General features: G+C 38.5%; 1 long non-coding RNA gene across 2 annotated transcripts in view; it reads right to left on the bottom strand.

Moving 5' to 3' along the window:
- Nucleotides 1-11662: 11662 nt before the first annotated feature.
- LOC147181191 (uncharacterized) overlaps nt 11663-17654 on the bottom strand; it is a 60770-nt gene continuing 54778 nt past the window's right edge. For both annotated transcript variants that reach the window (XR_015096686.1, XR_015096689.1), the window contains exon 5: nt 11663-11977. This is a non-coding gene — a long non-coding RNA (uncharacterized LOC147181191). The remainder of the gene's footprint in view (nt 11978-17654) is intronic.

Raw genomic sequence — 17654 nt, 5'->3', positions numbered from 1 at the left:
TATCTAAACCATTTTTCCTCACATTACATTTTTACACAGCATGATGCATTAAAAACAAAATAAATATGCTTAATGGTGGAGGAGTTATTGAACTGAGTTCATGTGAGGCTCCTGAAGTGGAAGACATTGTAAAGTTCTCAGGAAAGTATGTTTTCTGACTGTCCGTGAAGTGCACATGAATGTGATTGGCCCGTATGACGGGTCAAGATGCCGACCGCCAAGTCTGATTCTAGTGATTTCAAAGCTGAAGAAATATTATACGTTTTGCTACTACGCTGATAAAGAAGACGACTGAGGGCTGCTTCTCATGAATAATCTCAAAGATTTTGGAAAAACTGTATGTTATGAAACTGGTCAATTTCATTGAAAAACATAATTTATTAATGGAAGGTCAGTGTGGCTTTCGATCAAATAGATCAACCTCCATGGCATTAATAGATTTAGTAGAGGAGATAACAGGCTGTATAGAAAACAAAAAATATGTAGTGGGTATTTTCATTGATTTGAAAAAAATAATTTCATACAATTAATCACGAGATATTACTTATAAAGATGAAGCGGTATGGTGTTAGAGGGGTGGCACTTGACTGGTTAAGAAGTTACATTAGTAATAGGAGACCATTTGTACAGCTGGATGATCATAAGTCTGAGTGTTTAAATATAACCTGTGGTGTTCCACAGGGGTCAGTCTTGGGACCCAAATTGCTTATTTTATATACAAATGATATATGTAAAGTTTCTGACTCATTGAAATTTGTTGGTTTTGCTGATGACACGGATATTTTATGTTCTGGGGAGGGCTTGCAGCAGCTTTTACAGGTTGACAAAATTGAAATGCATAAATTAAAACATTGGTTTGATTTAAATAAGCTATCTTTGAACTAAGTTTATGATATTTGGAAATCGTAAAATAAGTACAGATATCAAGATGGAAATTGACAATGTGGAAGTGGAAAGGGTTTATGAAATCAAGTTTTTGGGTGTCTGCTGGAAACCCCATGTGAAATATGTGTGCTCCAAAATAGCCAGAAATATTGAAATATTGTGTAAATCTATGAACGCTTTAAATCAGCATGCATTATATACTCTGTATTACGCACCTCCATATCTGTTTTATGGTGTTGAAGTCTGGTGGAATACCTATAAAAGCACTTTACAAAAGATGTGCACATTACAAAAAAGAGCAATAAGGATTGCAGATCTTGCAGGGTATCGAGACCACAGCAATTTGTTGTTTTTGAAGTCACGTTTTTTTAAATTCATGGATGTAGTAAAAACAAATTTAAACTCAGATTATGTTTAAGGCCTGTAATAAACGTCTCCCAAGAAATCTTCAGAAAATCTTCATGGATAGACAAGGAAATTATAATTTTCGTGGGGAATATAATCTAAAGCATCCTGCTGTCCGTACAAGTCTTAGAAGTATCTCAGTTTGTGGCGTAAAGCTCTGGGATGGTCTTGCTGTTGAACTGAAATAGTGTCAAAATGTTAAGGAATTTAAGTATAGATACAAATTGTCATTTATGGTCGTGTATGCGGGGCTGGCAAGTTGACTGGTGATTAATTCTGTTTAGTTATGGACATTTATTCTGAATTATATTTGGTTTGTGAATGTGGTTATGCACATTCTGTATATGGAGTTTTATTTTATTTATTTATATATATAAATAAATAAAATGATTTATATAATTAAATATATAAATAAATAATTTATATAATTTATTATATATTTATATAATTCTCCAGGAGAGCCTCTGAAATGTACTCACAGTGCGGCGCCAATATTGGGTGCATAAAGAGTGTGTGCGCCGTGGCCACTGACCGTAGCTCCTGTGCTGTGCACCGCCGGACAGAGAGGTAGTTGAATGGCGCAAATGATGCGGTGCTGCTTGGCGGGATTGTGGCAGAGAGGGGAACTACAGTACAGTACAGTACCATAATGTATGATGTGGCGCACACTTAAAAAATATTCACTTGCAAGCAAAATAAGGCACTTATGGACGCCAGTCAGCCCTTGTTCGTATCTGCGAATGTTCGTAACTCAGATGTTCGTAACTAGGACTACCTGAGTCACTAAATTGGCTCATCAAGACTACGTAGTCAAAATCGAATAATCTAATTCCAATCAGTCGCAAAGTATCGTCCTGTGTTTTTTTTTTTTAAAGACAAAAAAAGCTTGTGCTTTACCTTGACTAGTTTCGGCGATGACTGCCGCCTTCCTCAGAAGCTGTCAAACTGACTGTTGTAACGTGTCTTATTTGTAGACAAGATGCATTTTTTGGGCCAGTACGCCATCCATGGGCGAGTACCAATACCAGGTTTAATACAGCCTTATTTTAACGTATCGGTAGTCACAACGGTGGCCTCTAGTGGCCATTTTGCAATCAGGAATTTTAAATTAGAGGATTAGAAAATTGCCTTTAATTTCATGCAAATTTAAGGAAAAATATCATATTGGTATTAGAATATAGTCTTTCTTTCTTTTTTTGGGTGGGGGGTGGTGAATTTGATGTACTTGTGTTATCTGTATCTGGTATCAGTGATTCCTCGAGAGTTGAGTATCAGTATCGGTCTAAAAAAAAAGTGGTAGCGAACATTCCTAACAATAAACGTTCCTCAAACAGATGATTCTCTTTTCCAAAAATGAAAAAACTTAGTAACTGTAATCGTCGCTGTTCATTGATATTACTGTATACAGTATACACAAGAAACAACAAAAAATGCATACAAAATGCCAAAGCCTTCCCACATCTATTTATTATATGTATTTAGGATAAAGTAGCATTTATTTTCACATTTGAATGACTAGCTGTTCCTATGCTTGTGGTGAGCATGTACACAGAGAGCCCTTTTGGTTGGTCGGAAGTTTCCACATTAACAAATTAATTCACACGTAAAACATAACGAACTTGGCTGCAAATTAGTTCTTAAAAAAGTCACAGGAGGAAGAAAAAGTGCAGCTCGAGCTTAAGCACATAATTATTCCAATCAGGGAAATACAGGCCTTGGGGGAGGGCATTTATATATATATATATATATATATATATATATATATATATATATATATTTTTTTTTTTTTAAAGTCAGGATATTATTACAAAGTCACCTGCGTGTAGCCTCGCTGGTACTTTACAGCACTTAGCTCGGAGGGTTGAGGTCACACCGGTGACATCACTGTCTCCAGAAATGCGAGGGGAAAGGTACAATGGCGTGCCACACAGTCGCGAGACTTCATGGCCCCCGCGAGGAGGAAATGACTTCATGCTCTCAGTTTTCGCAACAGGGCTTACCACTTTTACCCGTGGGAGGTGGTCAGGCGTGAGGCGGGCATAATTATACCCAACGTAAGTCGGAGGCACCTCTTTGGGCTTTTTGTAAGCCCTCGCAGCTCTCCAGACACCTGTATTTTTCTTGCAACACCTGGCTGTTTGGGAATGGGGAAGGTCCCACACAGTTGAAAAACGTGTTGCGTGTACATGATTTTTCGGGGGCATAAAAGTCTTAAAAAAAATCTTGTTTGCTCAAGCAGTCATGCTTTAGTGCCGTAAATAAACACTGAGAAGAAGTGTCACATTGATGCAGTGCAAAAATAATTTATAAATATTCTAGGCAGGGTTGAAAAAAGGCCAGTTAAACTCCATGACCAACAAGTGTAAGAATATACACTTTATTATTTTCCATATCATTATTATTTTCAACGTTATGGTTATTATGCTTTGGTTGTATGTGCAGAGGTTTTTTCAGGTTCATACTGTGCCTCCCTTTTAAGGAGCAGAGCTTGAGCCATGTATTTTCCCCTCCCCCTTTATTTTTATTTTTCAACTAAGAAACTCAGGGCACTAAAAAGCAAATCACCAGGTTTCCTATTCTGTCTCCCTCTGTTGGTCATTGTTGCTTTCATGTGTCTTGGACTTGTTGTGAATCTGACACTCTAAAAACAGTTTTTATGGATCAAAAATGGACCGGTGCACTTCATGGGTCAATTTGATTCAACTCTCTGGGTTGTTTTATACAAAATGACGCAATTGTTTGACCCAAGTAAAGGATCTGAACAATATTTATGAGTTGTTTTACACTAAAAGATCAATTTCTTGACTCAAAGTTGGGTTATTTTTTACCCAATCGTTTTTAGATTGGCGTATGATTGGGTGCAAGGATTAGTGATAAGCGACACTTGATAGCTTGGTGAAGCTGTCTACGAGGTGGCAGCGGGGGGGTATCTGTGTTAGGTGATGAGTCCATCTACAACATACACACAGTGGACTTTATGAAGTCAGTTAAAATTATTTTATGGTCTTTACAGATGCCCAAATACCTCTACTGTAGCGACTTTGAAGTGGTTAAATTTGCATAAGAAGAATTTCATATAGACAGAAATTCTGTTAGTGCAGCATGGTGTGATATGTCTGCCTCAGAGTTTTGAGGTTTAAACTCAGATCTGGCCTACAGCTTCCTTCCATACGCTAAAAACATGGATGCTAGCTTCATTGAAGACTCTAAAATGTCCATTTGTACACGTGCCCTGAGGCAGTTGGCTGGCGGCCTGTCCATGGCGTCCCGTGCCTCTCGCCCAAAGTCAGCTGGGATAAGCTCCAATTCACCCGTGACCCCAATGAGGACAGACACCAATAAAAAATGGATGATGACTGGACCGAGACTAGAGCTAAATTGGGCCCAGGAAGCTCTGAAGAGTTCTGCTGGTGGAAAGAACCGTCTGTGCAGCTTTTCGCGGTGTCAAACAGGCTTCTTGTGTTTCTGCCTCTGCCCACAGACTTTGCTTTTTTGGTTCTTGTTCTCCAAAGCACCACGTTGAGGTCTGTGAGGTTGTTTTCTGGCCCATGGGGAGGCTTTAGGGGTGGTCTTGCAAAGCTTCGGCAATCTGCTCAGCTCCCAACACCCGCCTCACAGAGACGTTCGTACAACTTTGCACATTTTCCGCTGATAAATTTGAATTCCGCCAAGCTTTAGTTTGGCCGCTGACCCAAAGGCCTATAGTGACCTTAAACAAAGGAGCTGCGGGGTTGGACCAGGATGGAGAACGCCTCTGGACTTTCTCTCATGACGATCAAGTTGATTTGTGGTTACGACAGCTTTTTAATCTCCTTTTGAAATCTTCTAAATTTCATCTAGTGTGAAAGAGCGTGTTTGGGTTCATTTAATCGAGAAAATAATCAGAGTCGAGCACGTTTGGTATTTTCGCAGCTCAGAAATCAGCAGGATCTGATGCGCCGGAGTCGAGAGTCAACACGGTCACAAGCTGTAGACAAATAAAGTCACAAGAGCTCATAAACGCACACAAACACACAAGCCCAAGCCTTCACAAGTTCACATATAGTACATGCCCACTTTTTACCACCCAGCGGGAGCGTGTTTTTCTAGATCATTTGAAGCCGAAATATGTGAGCTGCGTGAGTCCTCTTATGAAGTTCTGCCAGGAGGGAACACAGAACTGCTGAGAACCTCGGACAAGGCGAAAATTCCCAGAATCCAGCAGGGCCAAAAAACACCCTCTCCTGATTTTTTATTATTATTATTTTTTTGCTCTAGCCCAGATACTAATACTGTGCACAGGAGACACAAACAGTCCGACTAGTAAAAACCTTACGTCATTAGCTGGGTGGGTAGATGAGTGAGTGAATGAGTGAGTCAACAAGCGTCAATAAGTGTGGACGACTGCTTCAATATAAGTACAAAATGTATGCCTGTTAAAAGATAAATGATTAAATCCCATTTTCCTTATGTAAGAACCATACAAAATCAATAATAGCACACCGTTTTCAGTTAGTTAGTAAGTTAGTTAGTTAGTGCTCGACCACCTTTAAGTTGATGCAACTTTGAAAAAATGGAATTGAACAAATCTAAACCAAATTCTTTAATATATTTATTTTTATGAATTGAATTGTTCAAATGCACCGGAACTAAAGGACGAAAGATGATAAATATTGGTTTTAAAAGTTCAATGATTTTGCTAAAATACTGAATATTCCATTTTAGGGTAGATAGATAGATTTTCGAATCACTAATGACTCGTGACTAATTGCTTTTCTACTATTTATTATCATTATTATAATTGTCTATCATTATTTAGCTGGATAGCTTGCTAGCTATACCGAGCTAGCTAGCTTGCTATCTGGAAGATAGATAGATACTGAAGTTAAGTTAAAGTACCACTGATTGTCACACCCACCTAAGTGGGGCGAAATTCGTTCTCCGCATTTGACCCATCCCCTGAGGGAGCGGTGAGCAGCAGCAGTGGCCGCGCTCAGGAATCATTTGGTGATCTAACCCCCCAATTCCAACCATTAACGCTGAGTGTCAAGCAGGGCGGCACTGGGTCCCATTTTTATAGTCTTTGGTATGACCCGGCCAGAGATTGAACCCTCAACCTCCAAATCTCAGCGTGGGCACTCTACCACTAGGTTATTGAGCAGATACATAGATTAGATCGATAAAATAGATTATATAGATGGATAGATGGATAGATAGATAGACAGACTCTTTATTCATCCTATGAGGGAAATTATAGTCACACCAACAACCAGCAATATTCACATTATACACACACAAAAATCCATCATAATCACAAAGAGGTGAAAAAAATAAAAGAAATAAAATCCTAAAATATTAAGAACATCTATCAGTTTGTTATTTTTTAATATAGTACTACATCGTTGCAAACTACAATCAAAATAATAAACACTCTGCTCTGAATTCCTTTCTGACAGTCAAGATATTTTTTTTCCATTTCAATACAATAGTCGAGGCAGACTTAATATTGTATAGTGGTCTCTAAGTGTCCATTTCATATTGTTGAATGCTGCCAAATACTGAGCTTTCCATGAGTTGTGACTTCAAGATTGTCATGATCGACTTTTCAAATTTGATATAAACGGTTTCCCGGACTCTACTTTCTCGGCGAAGCCGTCTCTGGTGAAACCTGAGCTGCGTTTAAGCTGTCGCGCAATAAACCCCCGGCCCTAAAGTGAAAGCCTCCCATGTTGATGGGCAGTTAAAACACGTGGGGTCTCAAATGTTTGCTGTCAAACCGGCTTTGTCTCCACACCAAGCACCTGGACGACAGGAGGGGGAGACAGTTGAATCCCTTCATAGTCGTTTTCACGACGCCTCTGGGCATTATCCAAAGACGGGACACTCTGCTTCTTTTACGGGATGTGCCATTTTATTTCCAAAACACCGCTGAGCGCCATATTTGGAATGAATCCATCGTGAGTGTTTAGCTCAGATAGGCCTTGTCGCTATGTTGTTTTTTTCCCCACTGAGAACTCCCTTACTGAAAAGTGCCTTTCTCAGCACCGGCCTGTCTGGCTGCGCTTCCTGTCCCTCGCTTCGCCCGTGCGCGTTGTTATTCGGCCCACCAAATGGCCCTGGTTCACTGGTGGTCTCCGCTAATAACGATCACTGATGGACGGCTCTCGTCGCATGTGGCCTTGGGCTTCACAAGACATCCAGCAAGCGAGCCGGCCAAGCGCTCGTCATTGTAGCACATGCTGCTGTAATCTGAGAATGGAATGAAATAAACTGTAATGGCTTAAAATGAAACCTCATTAAGAGAAACACTTTTGAGATACTAGGCTAGGTTTCCTGAACTGGCCTGTGGAGGGACGTTTAAGGGGGTCTAGAGAGAGTAATCGGATCTGTGGAGTTAATCTGGAATAGTTGAGATATGTTTACACCTTAAATGAGGAATGAATAGTCTCAAATTCATGCTGGTGAATTACATTTTCAGCGCTATAATGGCCTTTTAAATGCGATTTACATGATTCCCTAAAATCATATGAAACAAACCTAAACAGGTGTACAGTATGCTCTTGGCCAGTCTGTGAAAAGTACACTAACCGCAAGTGAAATTGCCCCAGAACTGTACAATCTGGAGCTCGAGCAAAATTTTCTGGAAAAATATGCCTGAAAAGTTGAATTTGATGAGACGTTATGTTTTAACTATTTACAAAAGGGCACCACAAAGCACGCTGGGAAGTTGTATCGCTTTGGCCATTGCTAGGTTACATACAATTGTTTTTGGTTTTATTTGGTCATATACAAATGTTGACTTCAAGGTTATAAAGCATACTTATCATTATTAAATGATCATAAAATTCAATTTTAGGATCTTAACATTTTGTCTGAGCAACCGGTCATTTAATTTACATCAGTATTTCCTGTGGGAAATTCTTTACGAGATCCAACCATATTGCAGTGTGACCTACAGAAGTGTGTAACTACCAATGTGGTGTAAATATTTTTGACTAACTCGTTCCAAAATATTTGTAAACTCGTTTAAACGAGTTTACAAATACGTTCGAACATATGGTTTTATTATGTCTGGAGTGAATGATTTCAGTTTAGCGTTTTTTCCACATAATGCCACGCTGTATTGACTCGTGCGTGCACATACCCTGTGACTTTACATTAAAAATTAAAAATAAAGATTTTTACACACTTAATTTTAGAACATATTGGTACAGTATAATGTATACCAAATAAAAAAAACATTGATTGATGTACTGATGATTGGGATTGATGTACTGTGTTACCGGCTCGGTCATTGTTTTCAAAGTAAAAACTGATGTTTGCAAATGTCTTATTTTGTTTAAATGAAGATAATCAGTCTTCTTTCATGAAGGATTCAGAAATCAGTGAACAATTACTGTTGATATGCAGAAATCAGAAGGATTTGGACAAATTTAAATTTAAAAATGGCTCCAAACGATTGATTCATAAAGTAGTAGAAAATCGGTTACTTGTCGATTAATCGATTAATTAATTAATTCTGACAGCTCTGCGTTTTTAAGAATGTGATTCCCTTTGTCAACTGGAACGGCTGTGTACTTGTTCAAATGTATCTTGAGATGTTTTCGTTAAAGCCAAACAATTACAAGCAACAAACAATGCATCCTTCGTTTAGGCTATCTGACAAGAACAACATCCAAGTATTCCATGTGTTCTTGCTTTATGCCTTACTTTCAATTGGAACAGTCCTTGGGCTGTAACTGATGACATTTCACGAGATCACAAGGACATAGGAACAGACAAGAACACATATTTAGACTTTTTATGATTATTTACATAACTCTTCCAAATAGATGTTTTTTTATCAAATTAAGTGAGACTTGAGTCAAATACACACACAAAGATAATCCTCAGCAATGATCCCATTAATAGCGCTGAGCATCGTTATCAATCACACGCAATTAAAAGCTTGTCCAACGTTTGATAGCACTGGATGGTTGGCTTGCGTTGCCAACCAAAAACAAAAGCAGAACCACAATTTGGGTAATATGGCTTGAGGTTTCTGCTGTGTAAACTTCCTTAACTCTAATAATAAAAAGCAGCAGCGTTTTCGGCTCTGATAGCATCCAGACGTGGCTTCCACATGTGGATCACGACAGTGTCTGTTTTTAATATAACCTGCTTGTGACCTTGGTGTAGTAGGCTACGCAATCGCTTGTTGCTAGTAGCGTCTTTGCACCCTTGGCACTTGACTTTTACGACATTTTGGCCTAAAAGTCACCTTGGAGTTCACTAATTAGCATTAAGAGGTACGTTAGTGTATATTGCATCTTGAGGGACAGAAATGAACTCCTACCGTAAGCCTGTTTATGGCCGTGCAAGACTGGCTGACTGATTGCTCTAAGCAGAGGTTTCACATTCGTCATTGTGGTGATTAATGGACTAATGAATGCAGTTTAGTGAGTCCGAGCTGTCTCGCAATATTTGCTCAAACACGACCGCGGTGTTGTGATACTTTTTATTGCACGTCTTCGTAATTTTTTTTTAAATAAAAGTATCTCCCCGAGGATCTTTTAAGTGTCTGTTTGCTGACGCAGTCCAAACTCCCAACCTCCCCGCCCAACACAAGAATTAAGACGCTCTTTTTTTGACAATTCCTATTTATAAAAAACACATTCCTTCCAGTATTAGCGATTGTGTGTCTATGAACAGAAAGGTCTTGGTGAAAAATATGTTCTTAGGGGTGCAGGCTGAATTCCCCAATTCCCATGTGTGCACTGAAAGTGGCCGTCTCTGGCCTCAGAGAGGGAAGGGGGATAGGGAGGGAGATATACGGTGCTCCAAAGCCCCTCGCCTCGACTTCACAAACAGCCAGGCCCATTCCACTCTTGGCAACGACTTACACTCTGTTGCTCTGTTTCCCCTCTGGCAACCGTGAAGTGCTTGCGGGGAGATTTGGGACAAGTTGAACCCTGCTGGCTTGGAGAGCAAATTCATCATGCAGTAATTCAGGTTGCGGTCACCGGGTTGTCGTTTTGTCTCTCATCTACGACCTCGTCAGGTTCTGACACTCAGCTAGACATCATCAGTTCAATGTGGTGTAGGCTGTCACAATCCTGTCTGCGCTCTATAGGCTTGATATCTTCTGGTTAACATGAAGTCATTTGCTCCTTCTTTTTTTGGGGGGGGGGGGGATCACACCAAATCACAGCGTGCAATTTCAATTTGTGTCATGTGTTGGCACAACGACAACGATTAGTAGACTTGATTATAAATCTGAAGATTTATATCCACAAATACTCCATTACTGCAAGTCTCTTTTCCACATTTTTCCTAGCATTTCTATTCATACTGGGCCACTTGAAGTGGGCCAGACCTGGACAAGATTCCTCATGGCTCACGCTGCTTATTCGGGCTTGTGGCTTTTTAATGCCATTTGTCATAAAATGCTGCATTACTACAACTTTGCTGACTTTGTGGATTAGTATCAATCTTGAGTGTGCATCAGGGCACTTCTACTAGCCAAATATACCAGACTTTAAGGGGCCCTATTTTCGTAGACAGGCGCACGTGCGTTCGGCGTAAAAACGGGCACATCTTCATTTCCGTACCGGAGCAAGTCTAGTTTACCGTGTTTGGGAATTTGGCAGACCTATGTCTCGCTGGGAGTTCCGGTGGACTGAGGGTGTTTTCTATTACAATTATTTGGTGACAGAAAGATAATTAGACTTCAGACCAAGGTTATTTTAGTTAATGAAAAAGAATGAAAAAACTAAAATTCAAAAAAAACATTTTGTTAATGAAATCAAATAAAAACTAAAATGCCCGAAAACTAACAAACTTCATTTTAAGTACATTTAATTCGATATTAACCGGAATAATCACGTTTGAAAGTGTGTTGCACACAAGTAACGTCATCTTGCATCAGCCAATAGAAAAGCACCTTCAGATGACGTTGCTCCTTGGCGACAAATTTGCAAGCTTGAATTTTTAGTCCAATGGTTCGGCTCGCCTGCTTTTTCATTTAACTCAGCCAAAATGCAAGGCTAGGAAAGAAATGCATAATTATTTTCATTCACCATGGTGCTTAATAAATAATGTGCCAGTTAAAAAACTAAACTAAAACTAATACTGAAATTAACTAAAACTAAGCCTAAACCTAATACAAACTAACAGAACCACCCTGAAAATGAATAAAAACTAACAAAATTTAAGAAACAAAACTCAAAACTAAATAAAAACTAGCTAAAACGAAAATTCCAAAACTATAATAACCCTTCTTTAAACAAGGTGAAACCAGTGTAAACTAAATTTGCTTACCACCTATAAGCTTTATGGATGGAACAAATATGAAACATGAATATGAAAAATACTGTTTTTATGTTATATATATAAAAAAAACTAAAAACAAAACTTGCTTGAGAACCGTAGCAAAATGTTTGCAATTTTTATTTTTTTTAATAATCCTGCTAACAAACAAACCAGCAAGATCCACATACAGTTTAAAGGAAGTAGTCAGTTGTCAACAAAAAAACAAAGAAAACCCAAAGCACACATGCACAAATAATCCCTTAACGGTTGCTGATTTGAGATCTCGTGGGACGTCACGCATGACGGAGGATCAAAACCCAGCAGCCGAAGTTTGTGTCACTTTAGAGGTACATTTTCCGGGAAAACTTTGTTGAAATTCTGCACCCCATGTAGTCAGAACCTCAAAGAACACTAAAAGCTGCAAAATAAGCAGAGAATCGCAAAAGCTCGGGCTGTAAAACTGTCCGAGCTCATTTGTCAGCACTTTAATTTGCACCCAACCTCTAGAGAGGGTCACACGCTTACTTTACAAGTGAAATCTCTCGCACATAAAAATCAGTGGCAGGTCACGGAGTTAAGTTCAAATTCATACGTTGGTCCTAAATGAGTTGATGGGATCGTCAATAACAAAACAGGCACTATATTTCGGACTTTGGGGGCAGAAAAGTAACAAAAGACTAAAATGGAAAGTGGGAGGGGGGTTGGTAGGTGGTGGTCCTGTAACAACAATGATGTTTCCTTGCGCCCCAAGGTATTTTGGGAATTGACGTCTAGACGATAGCGCTAAAAAGGCCCATTAATCACAGCAGACTGCTGGATTCAGAGACGCTCGCCAGCGGAGGCCCGAGATGCATGAATAGCAACAGGACAATTTTATGTTTTACAGGCAGTATATTACACATGACACGGAATATTACGGGGGTTTTGTGCCCTGTGGTATGCACACTGCATGTTTGTTTTGAATGCGAGATTAAACAGGGTGACCAGATGTCATCATTTGCCTGGATGCAAAGTCATCATCAAAGAATCTTTGATTTCTTGACCTCAAACTGTGCGTTTTTCCAGAGGAAAGTTGAACAAAAGGGCATCGAGGGGTTGATTTTTTTTTTTTTTGGTGTGTGTCTGCCTTACAGTTCTTAGGTTTAGAGTTTTGTGGGGTTTGCCTGTTCTAACCCTAATCAAGATTGTTATTGATTTTGTGTTGTTTTAGTGTTTTTCTCCATCTCAGGGACGGCCATTTTGCCACTTGCTGTCGAATGAGATCACAGCTACTCAGGGCTCAGGTAACGACCAATTGCAGGCCAATTTGAGATTGTCACATGACCAAACAGGTGAACCGTGATTGGTTGTTACCTGAGCCCTGAACAGCTGTGATGTCATTTTGAGTCCACATTAACTGGCAAACTGATATAATAGTACAATAAAAACGATAAATGTAATAGTTATAATATAATATGTAGGTGTGTTAGAAAAAATCGATTCGGCAATATATCACGATATTACAGCGTGCAATTCTCAAATTTTTAAACATCTATTTTTTTATGGGAATATTCAACAAAACGTCTTACTTTGGGTTCGAATTCACACATTAAGCATGGCAGAATGTTATATTAATGGAACATTAATCGATAATATTTTATTTCAGTGCTGTTCAAACATGAAACAGACTGCAACCTGTTTGTTAAATGCAGTGGCTCAGTTATAAAACTGAATTTTCAGATAAATACATTTTCATACAAATCTTACAGTGTACATGTACACGTTTACTGATGAGTATTTTCTCAATTTGAGTTAAAAAAAATCGCAATAATACATTTTTAGATTTGTATCGGGATTAATCGTTTTAAACTAATGAATTAACCTTTGAATCGTGATACAAATCGAATCGCCAGGTACTAGGCAATTCACACCCCAAATAATATGTAATGTAAATAAAAAATAACATAAAATAAATATAATATAATAAACAACATAATAATAATATAATAATATCTAAAACTAATATAAAAATATAATAATAATAATAGATAAATAATAGACTAGTGGACCTGCATAGAACATACTATTGTGAAGAAATGTTTTGTGTTGACTTCCCAGTTTTATAGGGAAAGTTGAACATGTAGGTGTTTTCCTATACATTTAAATTTTCCTTTGTGTCCTGGGGGTTCATGCGAAGTAAGTACAGTCATAAAGTCCTTATCATTAGGAAGCATGTTGAGTGACGGATACTCATAAAAACCTTTGGAGCACTCGCCATTTCTTCTGCAGCGCAAGGAAGTCACAAGAATGCATCGGTCAGCACACGCACACGTGCGCATGTACACGCACACAGGTATGTCCCACACTGTGATTCATGCGCTAGATAATAAGAAGAGATACGAGGACATCCTCCTTGCTTCCCAGCTTACAGGCCTGGGGGAGGATGGAGAGTGGGGGGGGGGGGTGTACCCGTTCCCGTGTTTTGCTGAGTTTGTGATGAATGTTGTGAAAAAGCAGAAGAGGATGCCCCCCTCCAGTGTCAAGAGATAAGATGAGTCAAGACTGCCAGCACATGCCTGGGAGGGAACAATACACACATTACCTGATGGAGAGTTGTTCTCAATTTCCCTAATCCTTTTTCTCTTCTGCTGTCACATCCATCATTCCTCTCACTTCACTAATTACAATCAAAGCAGGCAATCATAGCCCTCTTTGTAGAGGACATATTACCTAAAAAAAATATTGTATTAATTGCTTGTATACAAATAGCTTAGTGTCTACTATAAGTGTGAAATTAAAGTTAACCCATTTTCTTTTTCTTGACTATAGTAGGCCTATGCATCCCCACTAGTCTAAATACAGTATTCTGGTTAATATTGTGTTTGTGGAATAGGAGTTAAGCAGCAAAATCCGACAGCTTCCATCGATATCAGAAAGCAACCATTTTGTCACTTCTTGCCGAGTGAAAATGGCATCATATTTACTCGGGTCTCATGTAACAACCAATCACAGCACAGCTTCAGAAAACAGGTGAGCTGTGGTTGGTCATTGCCTGAGCCCTGAGCAACATTTAGGTCTTCATTGTCGACAGCAAGTGACAAAATGGCCGCCCCCTGAGATGGATAAAAATGGCTTGATTTTGCTTCATAACTCATATTCCACAAATGTAATATTAATCAGAATGTCATGTTTAGACTAGTGAGGTCACATATAAAATATTATTGTCAAGAAATGTTAAAGGTTGACTTCCCTTTTAAACAACCAAATAGGCAGCTATCAATTATTTTGGTATTCAGCTATCCTTCTGAAAAGTCTACTGAATAATTCAGTATTTGGATAAGATAAAAAATAAATAAATAAAAAACTATAGTTTTTCTTGGTTTAAAGAACCATTATGAATACATTAGAAAATAACACATTACACTCAATAATGAACAACTTTTTGGTTTTCATTTTTAAATAATCAACATTTAAACTGCGTAGCAACAAACTGTATTTTCTTCTATAAAAACAACCTAGTAAGTGAGATTTTGGATGATGAGACAAAGTGACATCAGAACCACAGTAGCAATTTAACCAGCTAAAATAGCACATTTGAGTAAGCCTGTTTTGTTAAAAATTAAGCAATAGCAACTGCAACCGTGTCAGGCTGTCAACATCAAAGTGTGCAGAGTCATTTTCGCCTATTAAATTGCTTTTGAAAAGTAGTCAGACGGATCATGCCAGGATATATATGGCACTTGCTTCGTGGTTAGCTGCTAGCTACTAGCCGCTAATGCTGGAAACAGACACCACATTCTATTATGTCAGCAGAATTAGAGTTTTTTTTTTAGCGTCCTTAATTAGCACTTGAACATGATTTCAGAATGACGTGTTGATGTTGGTGGCAAAATTTTGTGATGGCAATTTTAAGTTAAACTGTGCTCCAACTATCCATCTACCAGTCAGGAAGATGATCGAGTTAACTCAGCCACGAACATCTTCAGGATAAAACCATATCAAGGTACTGATGTCCGAGTATTACCGTATGCATCTTGGAATATTTTAGTTGTCCTCACTACGTTTACGGCGTGTTACCATCATGCACAGCATTGCTACACTAGCTTGACTGTCTTCTTAGGGTGACACGGCATCCCGGAATAATGGAGATAATCTCGGTTTTGAGCCTTGTGTAGAAAGTCCTGGTGTTTTGTCCCATTATTACGTAGGCCACGTCCTTGCGTCCTGATTTCTTTTGTTTATTTTTTTGTGCACTTTAGCACACTTTGCGATTAGCTAATGAGAGGCATGACAAAATAATGTCACAGACATGTTATATGTTACCAGCAAACTGTTTGAAATTGTGAACAATAAAAGCATCATATCTCCTTTATGCTTGTCAGAATATTACATCTTAATGTGATGTATAAAACGCACAAGAATAGAGACACAAAGTTCATGTCTTGATGCTCCCTCTGTTGTGTCAAACATCCCACGCATTAGCTTGAATTTCCACAGCATCAGCCAGTGAGCACTTCTGGGAAATAAATTAAGTGAGCAGAACAATAAACAAGTTGTGTCAGGGGTAAATGATATAAATCACACGTCATAAAGTAGACTACATGGACCAAATTATTAGCAATAAGGCTCGATTCATGTATTCCTGTGTTGTAATTCTGTGGGAACAGTTTGGAGATGACACTCTTCTGTTCAATGTGTGAAAAGGAAGGTCCAATAAGACGTGTGAATGAATTTTGAGTGGAGTAACATGAGACCATGAGTCATTGAAGTCAAAATTTGGGGCAATTTGACCCACCTTTCTGGGTTGTTTTGTCCACTATGACCACATTTTTAGTTTTTTTGCAAAATGTCCCAATTTTTGGGGGGTTGATTTAAACAAAATGACACAATATCTGGGAATGTTTCATTCAAAACAACCCAATTTAGTTTTATATATATATATATATATATATATATATATATATATATATATATATATATATAAAATGAAAAAAATGTTTTGCTTTATTTTGTACAAAACAATCCAATTTTATGGGTTTTTTTATGGCAAATTAGTACATTTTGTGATTTATTTGAGTCAAATTGGGTCAAATTGACCCAAGTAGTGGATCGCTTTTTCTTTTTTTAACCCAAATTGGATTATTTTTGACCAATCTGTTCACAGAGTGATGAGAGTCTACCGTTTGTGCCTTTTAACATTGACAGTATTTTTTTCCCGCTTGTATAAAATAATTGTGACTTAGAAATATTGGTTCATTATAGGGACAGTTTGTTGCTTTATACATTATTTCCCATAAGAAAAATCATTTCAGAATTCAAACAAATCGTACATCGATCAACTTCCTGTCAGGTAATCATTATGATGTGTTAAATGCTTTGACCCGTAGATAACATTGTTTCCTGGGTTTTGTGGAATTTGAGTTTGGACTCATTTTGTTCAGTCAGTTTGACACCCTTTCCGTTAGACTATCCCTCTCCTCCCCATCTCATAATACTCACCCCCCAGAGTCAGTTCCTCCTCCTCTCCTCTGCTCACTTTGAAATAAATCAATGCTGGTTGGCGCTCACTTGTAATAAATCAGACCCTGTCCTGGACTGGAGCCTGCCCAGTCAGCCTGTCACTGGCTGGCCTTCACTCAGGATTAATTAAAGGCCTGATATAAAGCCCAGATGTGCTGGAGCAAGGGAGTCCTGAACCCCTTTTTTAAACAGTTTTGGACGATCTCTCTTTCTTGCTCCACTACATACTGTATGGATGAATCGAACAAGCTTACACCCTGGCACACTTCCAGTTGAGCTTATAACACTTACAAAGGTCTCTGTGTTTTCATGTTTGTCTTATATAACTTCTCATGCTCTGATTGTCCGAAAGTATCTGTGTTCACTATATTCAAAAAAAATTGTACTTAGATGCACTTGATCATCAATGAATTAATCAATGAGGGGTTGAGTATTGCAATTTTAATTTGAGGCGAACTCCCAGATCCAGCAACAGTCACCTGAACTTAAAAATAACAACAACAACAAAACTACAGACACTATGAACAATATTGTCTAGACTAAAGCTGCAAATGACTGACCAATTCAATTTTTGATGTGTAAGGATGACAAGTACA

The sequence above is a fragment of the Leptonotus elevatus genome, chromosome 1 (assembly GCF_054856555.1).
Source record: "Leptonotus elevatus isolate MCC_2025b chromosome 1, RoL_Lele_1.0, whole genome shotgun sequence".
NCBI lineage: Eukaryota > Metazoa > Chordata > Actinopteri > Syngnathiformes > Syngnathidae > Leptonotus > Leptonotus elevatus.
The sequence above is the reverse complement of the archived record's forward strand: the minus strand, read 5'-3'. Positions and strand labels throughout refer to the sequence as shown.